Genomic DNA, 17,143 nt, shown 5'->3' with positions numbered 1-17,143 from the left:
TCGACCGGTAAATCGAGAGCCTGGCTTTCTGGCTCAGCTCCCTCTTCCCCACGACAGATCGGCTCAGCGTCCGCATCACTGCAGACGCCGAACCAATCCGCCTGTCGATCTCCCGATCCCTCCTACCCTCACTCGTGAACAAGACCCCGAGATACTTAAACTCCTCCACTTGAGGTAGGACCTCTCCCCCGACCCGGAGGTGGCAAGCCACCCTTTTCCGGTCGAGAACCATGGTCTCAGATTTGGAGGTGCTGATCCTCATCCCAGCCGCTTCACATTCGGCCGCGAACCTACCCAGCAAGAGCTGAAGGTCAGAGCTGGATGAAGCTAGGAGGACCACATCATCCGCAAAAAGCAAAGACGAGATTCTCCTGCCACCAAACTCGACACACTCCACACCACGGCTGCGTCTAGAAATTCTGTCCATAAAAGTGATGAACAGAACCGGTGAAAAAGGGCAGCCCTTGCGGAGTCCAACCCTCACTGGGAACAGGTCCGACTTACTACCGGCTATGCGGACCAAACTCACGCTCCTCTGGTAAAGGGACTGAATGGCCCTTAACAGAAAGCCACCCACCCCATACTCCTGGAGCGTCCCCCACAGGGTGCCCCTGGGGACACGGTCATAAGCCTTCTCCAAATCCACAAAGCACATGTGGATTGGTTGGGCAAACTCCCATGCCCCCTCCATCACCCTTGCAAGGGTATAGAGCTGGTCCACAGTTCCACGGCCAGGACGAAAACCACATTGCTCCTCCTCTATCTGAGATTCAACTATCGATCGGACCCTGCTCTCCAGTACCTTGGCGTAGACCTTTCCAGGGAGGCTGAGGAGTGTGATCCCCCTATAGTTGGAACACACCCTCAGGTCACCCTTCTTAAAGATGGGGACCACCACCCCGGTCTGCCACTCCCTAGGAACTGCCCCCGATGACCACGCAATGTTGTAGAGACGTGTCAACCATGACAGCCCTACAACATCCATAGCCTTGAGATACCCAGGACGAACTTCATCTGCCCCCGGGGCTCCGCCGCTGTGTAGTTGTTTGACTACCTCAGCAACTTCTGCCCCCGAGATCGGACAGTCCATCCCCAGGCCTCCCAGCTCTGGTTCCTCCTCGGAATGCGCATTGGTGGGATTGAGGAGCTCCTCAAAGTATTCCTTCCACCGTCCGACTATAGCCTCAGTTGACGTCAGCAGCTCCCCATCCCCACTGTAAACAGTGTGAGCGAGTTGCTGCCTTCCTCTCCTGAGGCGCCGGACAGTTTGCCAGAACCTCTTTGGAGCCGATCGATAGTCTTTCTCCATGGCCTCACCAAACTCCTCCCACGCCCGAGATTTTGCCTCGGCAACTGCCACTGCTGCACCCCGCTTGGCTATCCGGTACCTGTCTGCTGCCTCCGGAGACCCACAGACCAGCCATGCCCTGTAGGCCTCCTTCTTCAGCCTGACGGCTCCCCGAACCTCTGGTGTCCACCAGCGGGTACGGGGGTTGCCACCACGACTGGCACCGGCCACCTTACGACCACAGCTAGCAACAGCCGCCTCGACAATCGCAGAGTGGAACAAGGCCCACTCGGACTCAATGTCCCCCACTGCTCTCGGGACGTGGTCAAAGCTCTGCCGGAGGTGGGAGTTGAAGACCGTCTTGACAGGTTCTTCTGCCAGGCGTTCCCAGCAGACCCTCACTATGCGTTTGGGTCTGCCAGGTCTACGCGGCATGTTCCCTTGCCATCTGATCCAACTCACCACCAGGTGGTGATCAGTTGACAGCTCCGCCCCTCTCTTCACTCGGGTGTCCAAAACATACGGCCGCAGGTCAGATGATACGACTACAAAATCTATCATCGACCTGTGACCTAGGCTGCCCTGGTACCAAGTGTACCGGTGGGCATCCTTATGTTCGAACATGGTGTTCGTTATGGCCAAACTGCGGCTTGCACAGAAGTCCAATAACAAAACACCGCTCGAGTTCAGATTAGGTGGGCCGTTCCTCCCAATCACACCCCTCCAGGTCAAGCTGTCATTGCCCACGTGAGCATTGAAGTCCCCCAGCAGGACAATGGAGTCCCCTGATGGAGCACTATCTAGCACTCGTCCCAGGGACTCCAAAAAGGGTGGGTACTCTGAACTGATATTTGGCCCATAAGCACAAACAACAGTCAGGACCCGTTCCCCGACCCAAAGGCGCAAGGAAGCTACCCTCTTGTCCCCCGGGGTAAACCCCAACACACAGGCAGAGAGTCTCGGGGCTAACAAAAAGCCAACCCCAGCCCTCCGCCTCTCACCCGGAGCAACTCCAGCAAAGTAGAGTGTCCAACCCCTCTCCAGGTCTCGGGTTCCAGAGCCAATGCAATGTGTCGAGGTGAGTCCGACTATATCTAGCCGGTACCGCTCAACCTCTGCCACAAGCTCCGGCTCCTTCCCCGCCAGCGAGGTGACGTTCCATGTCCCAAAAACTAGTTTTCTTGTCCGGGGATTGGACCGCCAAGGCTCCCGCCTTGGTCTGCCACCCGATTCGCATTGCACCGGACCCTTCATGTTCCTCCTGCGGGTGGTGGGTCCACAGTTGGACGAGCCCATGTATCCGGTTCGGGCTGGGCCCGGCCGGGCCCCATGGGCGAAAGCCCGGCCACCAGGCGCTCGCTCACGGGCCCCAACCCCAGGCCTGGCTCCAGGGTGGGACCCCGGTAACCCTCCGGGCCGGGTACTCCGACTCTTCGTTTTAACCGCCATGAAGGATCCTTCGAACCGTTCTTTGTCTCACCCTTCACCTAAGACCAATTTGTCATGGGAGACCCTACCAGGGGCACTAAGTGCCCCAGACAACATAGCTCCTAGGATCATTAGGGCACTCAAACTCCTCCACCACGATAAGGTGACGGTTCAAGGAGGAGCGGACGCGTCAAGCATAAACCAACCTTTAGGTGGTTGGAGGAAGGTGGTTGGTAGTGGAGCGTCAAAGCCTTAAACTCGAGCATGGATTGGAGAATCGATGACTGAGTGTGGTGTGTTGTCCTCTTCCGGCTTTTGAGGGTGACGGTGATGACGTGGCGGGAACTGCGTGGAGTGAAGGATGATGGGAGATGGAGTTTTAGCATGCGGGTCTGCAGGCAGTGAGGTGGCTGAGGGGCGAGGACGTGACACCGCCCTAGCATGACGTAGATCTGTACGGTTTTTCATATCCTAGAGTTTCACCATCAATTTTCTATCAGAAGTGAATGCAGGAGATAGGTGTAGGAGACTATTTTCATGTTCAGCCTGCATGAAAAACTCAGAGTCACTGATTATAATCAGAAATAATCATTAAAATGTTTTTTTCATTGAACCACACCTTTAAACGCCTAGCTGAGGTACTCAGAGATGGAAGCCATGTTTAATCCCAAAGTGTTAATAATTTTGGTACTCTGATGAGGATAAGTTAAAAAGGGAAGAAGGCAGATGGAGCTGACAGCTAATAATCAATAGCATCCCAAGGAGATATCAAGACTTTCAGTGTTGAAGCTGATCCCAGGAGGCAGACAAATGCCCCACCAGTTGCTCCTCGGAGATAATGAGCCGCTGAGTGCTGAGTGAGATGTTTGCGGGGCCAGAGGGCTGAGATTGGACTTGCATCACTGGTTCTGTATGGAGAGGACCCAGGCCAGGCTCTAAATTAGTGCGCCCTCCCGATCAATGTGGGCTGTAATTAGCTGCTATTGATCCCAGACAGATCAGCCACTACAGTAGGCCACAGCCAAGCAACCCTCAACGTCCATCAAGCTCGCTCCCCACAGAGCAGCGCCGCGCCACTGAGATCACTCGGAGAGCAAACAAATATCAGCCAGCACACTCAGCTCCTGGTAAGTGCACTAAAGCTACAGTTGGACATTTCAGGATTCACTTACATATTCCATTAGCACACAGCGCAGTGCATCATTTTGATTCAGTGTTTTATCTCACGTCCCATTAAAACACATAGATTGCGTCCCTGTAACGCACGAGCTGGGGTGGAGAAAGAACCAGATCTCTGGTTGCTATCCTGATTCCTCAACCACAATTTGTCATTAGCCGCCACAGCGGAGAAGAGGGTTTTAATGCAATCTGGCATTTGGAGAATGAGATTCAGTCTTTTCCCAAAATGATCACAATCAAGACTATTGTAAATATCTCATCACAGCCAGGCGAGTGATTTTGCTCTTTTTGCTACACACTAATCATCTTGGCACTCATTAGAAATGTGATAGGTGTTTTTTTTTTCTTCTTCGTCTCTTTTCTCTGGGTGGCTTGAAGTGATTGGCAACAACAAGCCTCCAACTGTAACAGTGAGTCTCACCAGATTACACATGATTTCACTCATCTTAAAAATCACAAGCGTCTTTACTCTCCTGCCTGAATTTCTGATCATAATTAAATAAACTGGCAATGGGAACAGGCTTACCTATCAGAGATATGAGTCTATATTCAGAACTTGAATTATCAAAGTCTGCTGAGTAAATATAATTGAAACAACGACTAAAGAGCTGTGAAAGGTGGTCAGAATTACACTCTTCACACCCTAATTTGTCCTTAAGATCCACCGTCTTTCACGTCCGATGGATTTGAAATTTCTCCTTGTGCACGTTGGAAATAATCATGCTCAAACTGTTCCAAAGCATCCTTTAAAGGACAGCAGCACTAAAGATTCAGACTGGTCCCTTTTGTTAAAGGAGAGTTAATGAACACCATCTTCAGCCTCGGAGAGACATTCAGCCTCACCAAGTATATCATTAAGAGTGTTGACCTTTTCTTAAAACAGTATCTTTATTTAGAAATGTCGCTGAGGACAGACGACTCTCAGAAGCAAGTCAAGCTCCAGAAGAAAAGGGGCGGGACTGAAATCATGACGGTGAACGTTCTCAATCACCCAGGTCATAAGATATGTAAGAAAGTCAAAGCAGTTCATCTTAGAGGTTCCATCAGCTCCTGTTTGCTGTAATTGTACCATTTGGGTCTGATGTTTTATTTAAAAGCAATTTGGGGGTTCGGCCAACTTTCTGTGTTGACCAAGGATAATTGCCTCCTGCCTCTGTCCAGTCCTTGCCTCAAACTTATTGAACTACTAGAATATCCAATTTTGCCTGGTCCAAATGTCCTTTGAATGCAGTCTGGCATGGTTAGATTCAATATTGTGGTGATGTTTGCAATCCCAGGCCCAAATGAGTCTCCCAGCACAAGCCCATCTCAGTAAAGATGTTTCCAGAGATTGAAGGGAAACCAGGTGGAAGAGAGCTGGAGCAAAGTGAGCGGGAGCAATTTGTTCTCTGCAGGTTTAACCAAAGTTTGTCCCAAAGCGGAAACATTTGAATCAGCAAAAAAGAAAGAAAGAAGGAAATAAAAGTTTGGATCTTTCCCAGAACCTCTTTGCAATGTTTTTTTTTCAAACCCACTCAAAAGCAACAGTCCGTAAATTACACTAACTCACCAACTGATGTGTGTGTGTGTGTGTGTGTGTGTTTTGTTTGCAGTCCTGCAGAAATTCGATTTTAAACTCTTTTGGAAGCATTGATGACATTTAAAATAACCCAACATAAAACTAAAATTCATCATCACAGAGAAAAGCTTTTGGCGTCTGAGCAGGAAGTCAGTAATAAAAGACGTGCGTGTCTTTTGTTCATAGAGCAAAGGCAGGGAGGCCCTCCCTCTGGACTCGTGCTTTTGTCTAAATGACTTATTGTTGATGAACGTGCGTGTCAGCAGCAGTCAGACAAGGTAACGTAATCATCTGTGCTGGTTCAGGTAAAAATACAGACGCCTGCAAAACCAAAACTTTATTATGTAAAAGAACAACAAGCATGTCTTCATACCAGATCAGATTTAGTTGGGTTTGTTTTGGCTGCTTTTACAAACAGTTTCCATTCAAACTGGCACGTGCACCATCAGCGAAAGATAGAAAAACAGAATCAAGCCATTTGAACCTTTCATCACACGTTATTTAAAATGGTGTAATACCCAGATTATGAACTAGTTTTGTGCGTAACAAAAAGTAATTTAACAGTACGCAGCATAATAACTCATAAACAAAAGGAAATTCATATGTACTTTATTAAAAGACTAAGTTGACTGAGACAGTTTTTTTGTGAAATAGCCAGTCAGATCTACGATGCGTTGAAAGTTGATTGCTGATTTAGCATCCAGGAGAGAGCAGAGCACGTCCCAGTTAGTAGAAGCTAACTGTTAGCATTAGCAACGCCACAACATGGCAGAATTCCTACAGGTGTGGGTTATTGGTGCAGATAAAACATCAACGTTGCAGAGCAAATCGATTCATCTATACTAGAGACCACTGCTAATGTGTTGAAAAAACGAGTGAACTCGTTGCTTGGTCGAGGTCAGGGGTTGGTTGGCAGACATTTTTCTGAAGATAAATGAGCTTAAGGCAGAAGTCTCGTAATTAATCCCATTCTTCTGCTGTCCCTCCTGTTCTCTCGTTTAGCCCAAACCAGTGTGTGACTAGCCTTGGGTAAAACTTGATGCAGGTATCACGATGGTACCTCAGAGTACTGCTGTGGTTGTCTTGTTTTTTCCCACTGAATCTGTCATCCATGCTTTTATTACTTTGCGTTTGGATTATGCCAACTCCATCCTCTGGTGTTCCAGCCTGAGCTCTAAATTGACTCCAGGTGGTTCCGAACGCTGCAGCCAGGTTCCTGACAAATACTAACAGGCGTTCCCACATCACTCCTGTTCTGGAACCTCTGCATTGGTTTCCTGTAAACCTACGAGTCAACTTCAAGCTCCTGTCTTTAAGATTTTGAATTGCTCTGCCCCAGGATACCTCTCTGCCTTGATCAATCCCTAAGAGCCAAATTGGGCTCTGAGGTCAGCTGACCGTCTGTTGCTCAGTGTATCATCTATGAGACATACATCGCTAAATGCACTCCCACCCTCAATCAGGCAGGCTCCCTCCCTCTCTCATTTTAAATTACTTTTAAAGGCTTATTTGTATGATATGGCTTTCTCCCATTGCTGATGCTTTCCTGTTTTATTGTTGTTCTTGCTGTGTTTGACCCTCCGTGCTTTTATCCTTGTACTTGTACAGCACTTTGGTCAGCTGACATGCTGTGTTTTAAATGCACTTTACAAATAAATTGTATGGTCTTTAAAATATAATCAAAAAGAGTTCACTTTAGATCAAAGTAGATAGAAAACATACATAAAGATTCCTTTTATGAAGCTTTTGTAATCTTTTTAAATATCCATCGTCGAGGAGCTGGAGGCTGGGGGTTGATGTGTAAAAGTTTTGTTGAATCAAATGGATTCAAAGTAGACATTACACTATTATTATTTGTGTGTGTGACACGCTGGTACCGGCCCTTGGCCTGGTGGTACTGGACCTCTATTTTAAATAGTTACAGAGTGAAATATATATCATTCTTCATCATCGTCATCATCATCATCATCAGCTTTATTTGTACAGCACATTAAACGATCCAAAGGATACCCAAAGTGCTGAACACAACACACATAAAAGCATTTACAAATAGAACGACAGCAGTTAAGCATCACTAAACACTCTACAAACAGTACTAATAAAAACAATAAATCATTCCTCAGCCGTAGGCCTACAACAACAAAAGTTCGGCCCCCTCTGGATTTCTTTTTGGCTGTCGGAGCGACTAACAGGAGCTGATTGGTTGACTGAAGAATGCAAGGGGGCTCGTACTAGCACAGCTGTCATGGCCTGTGCTGAGCTAACCTCGGTTTGGATCTGAGCCTTTCTTTTGCAGGTAGGCGTGTCCTGGAGAGCGGCTGTTGCTGATCATCTCATCGGTGGCCAGGGGATTTCATGAGCTACGTTGCTACTCACCAGCACCGGATGATTACTCAGTCTTGGGTAGTTTCTAGCGAATACTCTTGACTGCCTACGATTCTGTTTGTTCTCAGTACGTTGCTGTCCTCATATTAATCTGCCCTATTCTCCCGACCAGCCCAGGTTCCTCTCGTCTGCCAAGAGCACCTTTCTACAATACTCCTCGGATCAAACGCCTGTCTTTCAGCCATGCCTCTTGCCCCTGACCATCTGCTCTCCACCGCTCACCTGCCCGCCCGGAAACACCTGGACTCCAAGTCTCCCTTGCTCAGCTTCCAGCCTCTGTCTCTCGACCACCCCACTCAGCCAGACCTGACTTGCCCTCCTCAGAAGCTCCAAAACGTCCTGGAAACTGAAAGCCCCTCTTCCCTTGTTTGCTTACAATTAACTTCAAGACACTCACACCTGTTCTCCCCTCAGAATCGATCAAAAACCCGGATCTCCACAGTCACCTCAACCAAGCACAATAAATACTATTATTTTACCTACCTTTTATCTCCGTGGTGATTCTTCATATTGTGGATCAAAAAACTACCCCCAACATGACAACAGCAGCTGAGTCAAATATGCCGAAGCCACTCCATGCAGCGCTTTAAAACCGATGAAAGAATTTTAAAATAGACTCTTTACTGAACCAGGAGCCAGTGCAGCAGCAGCCTTCTGGACCATCTGCAGTGTAGAGATGGATCCCTACTAGCAGGGACTTACAGTAGTCCAGACGTGAAGCCACAAATGCATGGATGACAGTTTCCAGATAAGCCCTCGATAGAACAGATCTACTCTAAAAGACGCCCCTCAAGTAAAAAAAAAAAAAACAAGATATGACTGCTCTATTTATGTGTATTTCAAGAGTAAGACCTTCATCCATAATGACCTCCTTCCTAACTGGGGCCAGTGATGTCAACTCAGAAGCCATTCTAGTCTCACGCCCTCCATCTGGCTGAAGAGAAAACCTCAGTTTGGTCGATATTAAGAGTTGTTTTTTTGTTTAACTCTGATCTTAACCTTTCAAACAATACAACAACAAATTTGACATTTTAGTTCAAACTCGCCTGATAAGTCATTACTTATAAATTCCATTTTTAAAAATACTCTATCTGTCTGCACCGACAGCAACTCACCTCTATGACAAATGTAAAATAGATATCAGGTTTGAATAAATGGCTTATTTTATGGTCGGTAACCGACAGCTACTCACTAGGGGCTGCACGACTTAATTTTTTTAAAGTCGACTGTCAAGTAATGAAAATCGAGTGGACTTTGTCTAGTCGTTGATGACGTCATACACCTGAAATGGCCCGGGGGGGGGGGGGTCACAGGAGTTTTTGACAATTAAAATTGCGCCCACATTTTAAAAGTTAAACATCTCTTTCACCAGCGGTAGTTTCTGCATCTATACTGCTCCACTTCAGCTCTCTCCCCCTCCCCATGCGCAGTGCGCCTGCAGCCTCTCGGAGTTCCTGCTGCTCTAAACATTAAAATAATTATTTCATTTTCTGTTCCTCACTTCTGATTACCTTCAATGGTGTCTGTTTGTTGCAACCACCAGGTACAAAAACTAACTTGTTTTTATTTGACTATTTTTCTGTCCTGTCTGTTTATTATCTTCCTGCATCTCCTCTCAATCCTAAAGAGAAACTGCTACCTGGGTTCATATATATTCACCTTATGAGTTACCTTTGAACTGCAGTTCTAAAAGATCTACCGACCGCAAAAACAGCGGAGTGCGTGCCGACCGCATCAGTTAGGTGAATTTATTGGAGGACAAAACAGGTGATGCGCCCCGCTCCACAGCAGTGAAACGCATCAGGCACAAATAAACGACAGAAAACATAAAAGGAAATGAGCCGACATGAAATTGGTTTTTGAGGTGGCGACTCCTGATTTGATCATGTTACTGTGGCCGTGCTCAGGATGCAGATGTCTGGAGCACGTCAACGATCAGAGCTTTGCATGCACACGCTGGTTAAGGTTAGGATGGGGGTGAGGGGAAGGTTAAATTGCAAGAGGGTAAAGGTCACAATTTGGTTAAATATCCGTTTTACGGCGGCGTCAGTACCAACGCTCTGGCACAGGGCGCTGCCTCCCGACGCACAGGGGCTCGTCACCTGCTGTCTTTTCCGAGGACTGCGTCTTGTCGCTCAATATCACGTGACAGCGACTAGTCGCTGAAACGCATAAAAAGTCACTACAGGGCAGAGAAGTCGTCTAGTTCATACAACCCCTACTACTCAGTGAGCAGTGCTGTTCAGTGTTCAGACCCTTCCTGTGGCTCTCTGTCACAGCAGAGACAAGCGACCCGTTCTCTGTTATCAGAGACTTTTACAAACAATGTGAAATGGATCATGTTGCTGACTTGTTCTGCAGCAGGATCAGGAGACAGAATTGTTTACCCGCCTGTATCCGCTGCAGATTAGTCACATGTACCGCTGCTGACTAAATGTGACGTAAAAATAAAAAAAAATCTACTTCAGTTATTTTGTGTTTCAGAACTTTTTTTCCTCGCTTTTTCTCTCACATAATCCAATGTTCATTACACGTATTTAAGCACAGCCACTTATGCAAATGAGGTAATTACATCATGCAGCATTTTCTGGAGCAGCCAGTAGCTCACCTTTCTGAGGCAACACTGCGGCAGCAGCTGTTAGCCGTTTGCTGACAGCTGTATCCATCCATTCATTGTCTTTGCCCGCTTATCCACGCTGGGTCGCAGAGGGGAGGTTGGTGCATATCTCTGGCAGTCTTCGGGCAAGCAGGCGGGATACAAGTTGCCAGTCCATCGCAGATCATTGATCATATAAGTAGCCAAAATGTGGGCAGTCCTGATTCATGCTCCAGGTTAGCACACTCACATAATCACCAAAGCGGATGCTGCAGTAGCTTTGTCTGAACGCTTTGATCATCCCTGATAACGTTCTCGTATCACACTGGGAACCATCACAGCCATTTATCCCAGTTTTGGTTTAACTTTAAGCTCAGACTCCTTTTAGTGTTTCTGATGCCAATCACATCAGTGCCACACATCGCTTGTAGGTTTTTGCCTGTCTTCCACACTAGTTAGCTGCTAATTTGATTCACCTCTGCTCTCCACTCGTCCACCCTCAGGCAGAGAACTTCTCTCTGAGTCGGGTTCTGCTCAAGGTTTCCTCCTTTTAACGAGCGCTAAAAGGCAGTTTCTACCCGACCGCTGAGATGTTCCAGCTCACTCAAAGATTCAAAGTCTTAAACTCTTCTTTTGCCAGTTTCCATTCAATGGAATTAATACGTTCTATACAATGAATTAAAAGCATTGGTAATGTTATTATCTCTGGTGTTGTCACACCAGCGTGGAGTAACAGGAAGACAGCTTTAGCAGCTTCCTGTCTGACTGCTGCAGAGACAGACGCTAGCGCTGATTATGACTGCAGCCTTGGGATGACACAGCTGTCACCGTGGCTGTAGTGATGGCTGTGTTTCGGCTGTCATGATCATGACTGTGACACATTCTTTTTAAATGCTTCCTGCAGTTCAAAAACTGCCTGTTTCTGACCCACTGATGGTGTCACTGGATGAGATTTACTAGCTGCACTTCCACGAGGAGCCAGAAACACATAAGAAACCCTGCAGGTTTTAACTGTTGTAGGTGGAAATGACTACAGTGGTGACGTCAGCCGGGAGGTCAGGTGTTGTGAGAAATTGTGTTGCCCTGAAATATTCTTTCCCCCGTGTCGGGAGGTCTCACTTCAGGCTATTTTCACGATATTTGTGATAAATTTTTACGGGAAAATGATGTCATGTAATGTAATTATGTTACACCTGTTCACTCTTGCAGCAAGCTTATTTATCGTTTTTGAAAGTTATGTAAAAAGATGTAATCTCACTCAGTTTAACATCTTTTATTTGAGCTAGTTTAGTCCTCATAATGGACTATAAGTTCTGTGAATTTGGAAATATTTGCTCTTGACTGCCTAAGTGAAACAGAATATTTCAGGGGAACATAATTTCCCACAACACCCGTTTCACGTGGCTCTTGGTGAGCTCGATGTAAACAACGTGGCCGCCGCTACCAGCTTGTATGGATATGGAGCGATCACTGGCTGCTCGTTAGCCACAGCTGGTGAAGGAGTGTTGGTGAGCCGGGGACACGCTGGAGATCAAGTAAACAATGTTGACTTATCCACCAGCTAATCGTCGCTCATGGCTGGTGCGGTGGAGATGGGCGTCATGAGCTACTACTTAGCCATGGCTAGAGCCGGGGAGACGTTGTGTGTGCTGTTTGTAAACTCCCACGGTTTACCAGCAAAAGGAGACCCAAGTCTAAAGGTAACATTTGAGAAGAAGCCCTCTGAGTCAGAGCGTCTGTAACGCGTGGAGAACTACATCGTTGTTAGTAGAGTGTTGTGGAGATAAAGTAAACAATGCTGATTAGCCACTGGCTAACGGACGAGTGCTGGAGCGTGTTGGGAGAGACTGCAGGCTGCAGGAAGAGAGGAGACTTGAGTAGAAGTACTTTGGAACGGACACGTTGGGACCGGATCGAGAGTTCTGGTACTAGGAAAAGATAAGTGAACAACTTGAGGTGAGTTTGGGAGTCAGAGACACTAATCGGAGGCTGGCGTCCAGATAATAGCGGGCGGGGGTCTGAACATATGCAGCTTCCTTGTGTTGGACATGATGAGGAACTGACACATTTTATGCCTTTTGATTTAATTGTTTTGTATTCAAACTAACAAATACAGCAACGGTGTAGCCTTTAAAACTTAGTTCTTATAAACTGATTTGCAGATAAAGAAATAAGCACACCCAATATTTGTTAATCAAAGCAAACTGTATTTTTGTTTTTTATACAATTGTTTTCCCTAATACTTTTATTGGGTGAGGTTTTAACTCTTGATCAATGTGTGGAGTAACTTCTGATGTCACTGGAAACGCTCAGTCTGGGTGTTGTTTGAGATTCTAGCGGGATGCATCCTGTGGTGTCCACTTGAGTCAGTGCACAGAGTTAGAGATGTGTCAGTGGCTCCGATGCGGCTTGTCAGGCATGCTGTAGCTTCCGGCCGGCCTGGTCCAGCCAGCCACAACTCTCCTCACACTCCTGGGACCATCCACAGACAGCCATCACACTCCTGGTCTCTCTCTGTCTCTCATCCGCTCATCACCCGTCTCCTTGTCCCTCAATCCACACCACTGGAGTGTGAACATCAGGATTAGGTAAATGACAGGAGGAATCCAAAGTTGTCTAGGCAAATATCCTCTGGGTCTGTCTTTTATGTTGATATGTGGACTTTAGAAAGACAGACACCCCCATCCCTCTTTTTTGTGGCACGCCCAGCTGAATGATGAGAAAGTTTGTAATTGGACAGGATTTACATTAGTCTAATCAATTTAGTGGTCAACGACATCAGCAAACTTTAAAGGTTTTTCTTGCAGCGTGAGCTCAATCAGGATTATTCTCCACATGGAGAACAGGAAATGGAAACACGCTAGTTTGACTCACATCATTTAATGTCATTAACACCTGAGGGCAGGCTGTCAGAAACGAAGATAAACCTCGGTGCTCTGCACCGCCATTCACCAGAGTGTGAGGTGTAATCTGATAAACAAACTTCTAATTTCCCACATTTGATTTTGCTTTAGGTTTTGCTTTAGATGCTTTTGAATTGATCGTGTTCAGTTCTCTCATTCCAGTAATTCATGAAAACCCAAAATAGGAAAATAAAAAGGATTTACTTTTGATACAATTTCTGCTTTTTATTTTCTCTGGTTTTGAAATGACTCAACAGCAGATGCTTTACTTAAGAAGTACAGTTATATGGTTGAAAGTTTCCTTTAACTTCTGTATGAAATGTTGTAATTGTTTGAATTATTTTATATTGTATTTCCTTTCCGGACCCCTTTGTGCCGGTTTAAATGCCGCAGCCTACCTCAGTATTGTTGCTGACCGTGTCCGCCCCTTTATGACCACATGGACCCATCTTCTAATGTCTACCTTCAGCAGGATCATGCACCAGGTCACAAAGCTAAGATCATCTCTTACTGGTTTCTAGAACATGACCATGAGCTCACTGGACTCCAGCAGCGTCCACAGTCACCAGATCTCCGGCGCTTTTTCCCTCTTCTCCTCCCTGTCTTATCCCAAGGCTCTTTGTCTGTCTTTGGGTGTACAGCACTTCTGCATTTTTTCTGGAAACTGGAAATTATTAAAAATGGATTTGGTCAGTTGGTCTCCCAATGCGATTGACAACATTTTTTCAACGATGAGAACGGGAGAAGGAGCTCCCGGCTGTCCCTCTGGGACAGAGCCAGCTGGTCATATCATGGACTCCTGGAAACAGTGGAACCTGATCTGCCTCTCCCAACTGCCTGTAGAGGATTCTGAAGACGTCCGGATATTCGTGGTGTTGGTGTCGGGTTTACTGCTTTTTGGCTTGAGTGGTTATCTGGCTTACCGGAAAATTAATGAGCTGTCGAGGAATATTGGCTCAATCCTGGAGCTTGTATAATTGTCGAGATGAGTCGTAAACTTGGAACTTTGGCTGAGATTCAGGCTCTGGCACAGAAGGTGGATTCGATCAAGGAGAAAGTTGTCGGGTCAGCATGGATTGGGATAGATTAATTTACGCCATTATTGGATCTAGAGGGGTTGAGGACCAACGGAACTTTAAGACAGAGAGGAAATTATCTCTGTCTGGCCCCAAAACAAGTTCTTACCTGTATCTGGTGCCCTTGAGCCTGTGAGGCTGAAGTGAATACTCCCTCTCAGAAGAAATGTGGAATGCTGCCGTCGCCATGGCAACGCTGTCTCCCTATCCCAGCCTGGGTGGGACTGCGACCGGTGAAGGCCGTTGAATCGTTTCCCGGAGTCACTGTGCTTTCTAAACCCAATTACCTCCCACCCCTGTCCAAACGGAGGTGACGAGCGCTGCTTATCGTGGCTGCATGCACTGATGTGTGGAGAGTACCCAACCCTACCTCCCCACCTAGTGGACACTTATGTTGTGTAATGTCTGAAGTCTGTTGCATTTCTGTCTGAGGTGGTTTTTGCATAGCAAAGCTGTCCCCCCGTGTAGGGTAACTCTGAAGTGCCTTTTTTTCCTCCATCTTACCCAATCCTCATACAAGCCCTCTGATCTCTATTAAAGAGCGGGTCAATTGAGCCTCGGAGTCCTTCTCCACCCACTATCAATTTTAAAAAATGCAACATTAGTAGGCGTTGTCTGGAGGACCGAGAGGGCGGAGCCGCGGCAGTGACGAAGACGACGGCTAACTAGACGATGCTAGCTCCCTTCACTCTATGCAGTTATTAGAAATGAGGATGTTTCTCCCCCTCCTTACCCAGACACTCGAGAAGAAAGGGACCAAGTCTATTTGGAGGAGACAAGCAGACCTGAACCTTATTGTTGTGAGCTTGTGAGTTGCCTGTAACTCCCAGAACCGACCCAACAGAACCACCTCTGAATGTAAGTAGCCATTAGCCATAGCATCAGATTAGCTGCAGGGTTTGTCTCCACGGCCCTGGAGAGCTAGTATTCAGCATGTTTCAGAGGTTTATCTGCTTCAGCACACCTGGTTTTAATCAGCAACAAATAGCTGAGCTGCTTAACAGTTAATCTAACCTTTTAAAGCAGGAAAATCCACTGAAACGTGCTGGATAGCAGCTCTCCGGTAGCCCTGGGCTCAAGTTACAGTCTGCTGCATAAAGTTATGAAAATACCCCATGAGAAAATTATTCTGTAATGTGTTCAGCTGACTAAAACTGCCCTGATTTCTTTATTTATTTACTAAGAAACAGCTGCTCTCTTGGTTCTAGGTCCTCTGGTGTCTGCAGCTGGTCTCTGGTGTCGTCAGGATCAGGAGCTTCCAAAAGAATGTGCCTTTCAATGACTCTTTCCCCCTTATTTGTTATATTAATTAAATAAATCTCAATTTATATATTTCCTGTTTTTTTCATGTCCATAAATACTTAAACATGCTTGAAATTAAAACGAGCTTTTAACAGTGAGGTGCTAGTTTAATTAATCACAATAGAGCTAGTTAAACATGCAATGTGATAATTCAATTAATGTACTTTATAAATATCCATTAAAATATCAAAACTGGAATCTATATGAGATATTTGGCAGCACAAAAAAACTTGTCAAACACAATATTTATTATAATAATTGTAGGCAGACAGGAGACAGAGCTGATGGAGGTTCTCAGTCATCAAAGGATGGCTGAAGGCTTTCCAGGAACAGGAGATGTGGTGTTGTCTCTTCTCTCTCTATTCTGCCAGATGAGCTGATAGGTTACAGGTGTGTGAGGACATCCTCATGCTGTCATAACCAGATGACAGGAGTTATCAGGTGATCAGCCAGGCTAATGAGATGCAGAAAGAAAACAAATTCAGGACAGTGTACAATATGTGGTGTTGCTCACCTTATGTGCTCTTATAGAATATTAATGTGTGCATGCCTCATGGTGTAGAGTCCATATTTTGCTGAGTGTCCTGCAATAATGCAGGTTATTAGTTAATTTACTTTTCATAGCAAAAACAAAATATTTAATGTAAAAGTTATTTTCCAGGTGAATCAGCTCACACGTCACCACCAAGTGTCACGGGGCAGAATCAGTAGCCTCCTTCATGATGTAATCACATACTTATTTAATTGTTAATATCTTAAAAATTCTGAAATGTTTTAATTTTTTTTACCTTGAACAGTTCACTGAGCTTGCACTGTCACTGAAGTGGAAGCTGGAATCAACAGCAGACACCTCACACCTTGGTCTTTTCAGGGGGTGCGGCCGCTGCTCTGGGACCTTCTGGAAGATGAATTTTCATCATGGTCCCCGTGGGTCACCAGACACACTGCGGCTGTGAACTCCATTCTGGCTGGCTATGTAAAAACAAAGAAACAGCACATTTATAAATGTTTAAAAGAGCATAAAATCACGTGTAACAATAATCTGTAAAACAAATTAAAACTAGAAGGTAATAATAAAATGTTTACATAGAAGATTATTAAAAATAATTCACCTTTGCTACAGGTAAGGCTTCACGTCTGCCTGGACAAGTGCATTATTGCAGCTAAATCAGTCTGACAGCCAGTGTCTTGGGTAGATTTAGCCTGAAAAAAAAAAAAAACCACATTGTTGTTAGGAGTTTATAAAGTCAGATAATATACAAAAGAATCTCCTATATAGGTGCTTTATAACATTCCTAGTGTGTGATCATTATAACGTAAAAGTCAGTCACACATGATGTGGAGAGCCTGAAATGTGACCTCCTGAACAGAATTCCTTACAGAACCGGGTCACGCTGTGCTGGATTTCACGCTGTAATGCTGTCTGTC

General features: G+C 45.9%; 1 long non-coding RNA gene across 1 annotated transcript; it reads right to left on the bottom strand.

Annotated features, from left to right (window-relative positions):
* Positions 1–15,585: 15,585 nt before the first annotated feature.
* LOC139066294 (uncharacterized) lies at positions 15,586–16,867 on the bottom strand. Its single transcript, XR_011519225.1, has 3 exons — positions 16,828–16,867; positions 16,504–16,687; positions 15,586–16,299 (listed from the first exon to the last, which is right to left on the bottom strand). It is a non-coding gene; the product is annotated as an uncharacterized lncRNA (long non-coding RNA).
* Positions 16,868–17,143: the final 276 nt, after the last annotated feature.

Source organism: Nothobranchius furzeri, chromosome 2 (assembly GCF_043380555.1).
Source record: "Nothobranchius furzeri strain GRZ-AD chromosome 2, NfurGRZ-RIMD1, whole genome shotgun sequence".
Classification (NCBI taxonomy): Eukaryota; Metazoa; Chordata; class Actinopteri; order Cyprinodontiformes; family Nothobranchiidae; genus Nothobranchius; species Nothobranchius furzeri.
The sequence above is the reverse complement of the archived record's forward strand: the minus strand, read 5'-3'. Positions and strand labels throughout refer to the sequence as shown.